At 40.3% G+C, this 2,050-nt stretch overlaps 1 pseudogene; it reads left to right on the top strand.

Moving 5' to 3' along the window:
* Positions 1-40: 40 nt before the first annotated feature.
* LOC123177427 (uncharacterized) lies at positions 41-2,019 on the top strand (annotated as a pseudogene).
* Positions 2,020-2,050: the final 31 nt, after the last annotated feature.

Raw genomic sequence — 2,050 nt, 5'->3', positions numbered from 1 at the left:
TTGACTTCGTTGGTTTTTCTCATGTTGCAGTGTATGAGAATATGATCTCAAGGAGGAATTATTTTGTAAGGTGAGAGAATCCTTCATTTTATACTCCCTCTGCATCAAAATATATGACGTAGGACTATATGTGTATTATTTGTTCTTATATCTATAAGTATATTCCTAATATGTGGTAGTTATGCATAGTTGCTTTAGTAAAGCCAATTTAGTAATTAAGGTTCTTGTATATGTAATGGGATATTGTGTTTAATTGAACTTGTATTTCAATGCAGAAGCCTTAATAGCTGAATGACCAAATCAAGTTGATGAGTTGTTGATGGTTTTTTGTTAAATTTTCATAGCTCATCCAAATTGTATTGTTGCAATATTTCATTGCAGATCAAGTCTTGGAAAGATGCTTATTTTCCTCAGTTTTTGGAACTGGATCGTAGAGTCGTTCTTCCAGCACTAACAGAGGTCACTCGTCCTATTCCTAGAGATAAATCTTCATTCATTGATGATTTTGCACATCTCTGTCACTTAAACCCTTGGTTCCATCTCCATACAGGAACAATTCTCATCACTATCTGAAGCAAAAGCTAATCAATACAAATGCAAAGCAAATTTCAAGAAATCAATCATAAGGATACTGAATTTAATGTTGTTGCAGAAGAGTGATGTGCACGAGGGTTTGAAGGCGGATCTCCCCAAGTATGAAAAGTACATACATCATTTCCTGCCTCTTCTTGAGAGGAATAAAACTTGCCAAGCCAAGATGAGTACAGGATATCAGTTGCAGAATTGTGAAAAGCAGACTAAAGTCGTCAATTTTACTGGCAATGCATCCCCAACCAGTGGTGGTAATAAAAGGTTGGTAAAAGCGATATTAAGATCAACTCTTCCTTTTGCTGCAATTCTATGTATTTTTCTAGATATATTGAATAGCTACATCTGTCAACAAAACATGTCATCCTTAATAGCTCAAATAATACTTCCTTTTTGTTGATAACATTGTAAAGTAACCAGCTTCATTAGCAATTATGCTTACCCTTACACAATTTATTTACTGTGTTTAGCCTTTTTCACTTGCAGTAGACAGCAAAAGAAACCAGTAGATGCAAGCATTTTGCAGTCAGGGCAAACAACTATGGCTAAAGCAGGATACCTTGAAGCGGGTGATAGTCTATAGCCCAGGAGAGTACCACTTAGAGACCAATTATAGAAAGAAGACAGTAGAACACCACCACCTCATGAGCAGAACAATGTCAACCCACTTTCTAGGAATGCCAAGTCCTTCCTTCTCTTCACCTAGATCATTGCAGTCTTGGTCCTCCAGTATGCTCGAGTCCTTGGGCCCCTCACTAGTTGCATATCCAGTGGTAGCATCACCCCGTGCTCCAGTGCCCATGATCTCAATGGACGTTGACAGCATAACTGCCTTCTTGATGAATGGCAACACAGTAGCACCACCACCACCACCACCAAAAGCAAATGGTTCTAACCAAGTCACTCCTACTGAACCAATAACACCAGCATCATCACTTCAGGAAGACATAGAAGCTGGTCATGGAGAGGTTCAGGCGCGAGGTGGAGACGGAACACCGGTGACTAAGAAGCCCATCAACCGCCTAATGGATGCGGTGAGTGTACCACATGCTGAGATCAGTCACAGTTCATGAATTGTTGCAATCACTTGTACTGACAGTTCTGTGCTTGTTTGATATGTAACCTCAGATAAGATCTTCATCACCTCCAGTGCTACGCAGCTCTGCTAATTCAATTTGGTCTTTCCTCAGCGTGAGTAACATTGTACCACATGGGAAAATTGGCACAATGTTGGATTCCAAATCCTCCTTGCAACAGCAGGGTGGATCTAATACTGTGAACAAAGTGAAGCGAGTTTTCAATCATACAGGGTCGCGATCTTAATCACTACCACTGGGTAGCATGGATGGCGGTTGCATGTCATTTGAGTGTGGGGCCTCGGAATCTGGATCAAGCGGTGAGGTAATAAACTTTAAGAGGCAGAAAGCATAGGTATAGCTCCTTCTATTTTGTGCGTTGAAGC

The sequence above is a fragment of the Triticum aestivum genome, unplaced genomic scaffold (genome assembly GCF_018294505.1).
Source record: "Triticum aestivum cultivar Chinese Spring unplaced genomic scaffold, IWGSC CS RefSeq v2.1 scaffold37986, whole genome shotgun sequence".
Taxonomy (NCBI): domain Eukaryota; kingdom Viridiplantae; phylum Streptophyta; class Magnoliopsida; order Poales; family Poaceae; genus Triticum; species Triticum aestivum.
The sequence above is the reverse complement of the archived record's forward strand: the minus strand, read 5'-3'. Positions and strand labels throughout refer to the sequence as shown.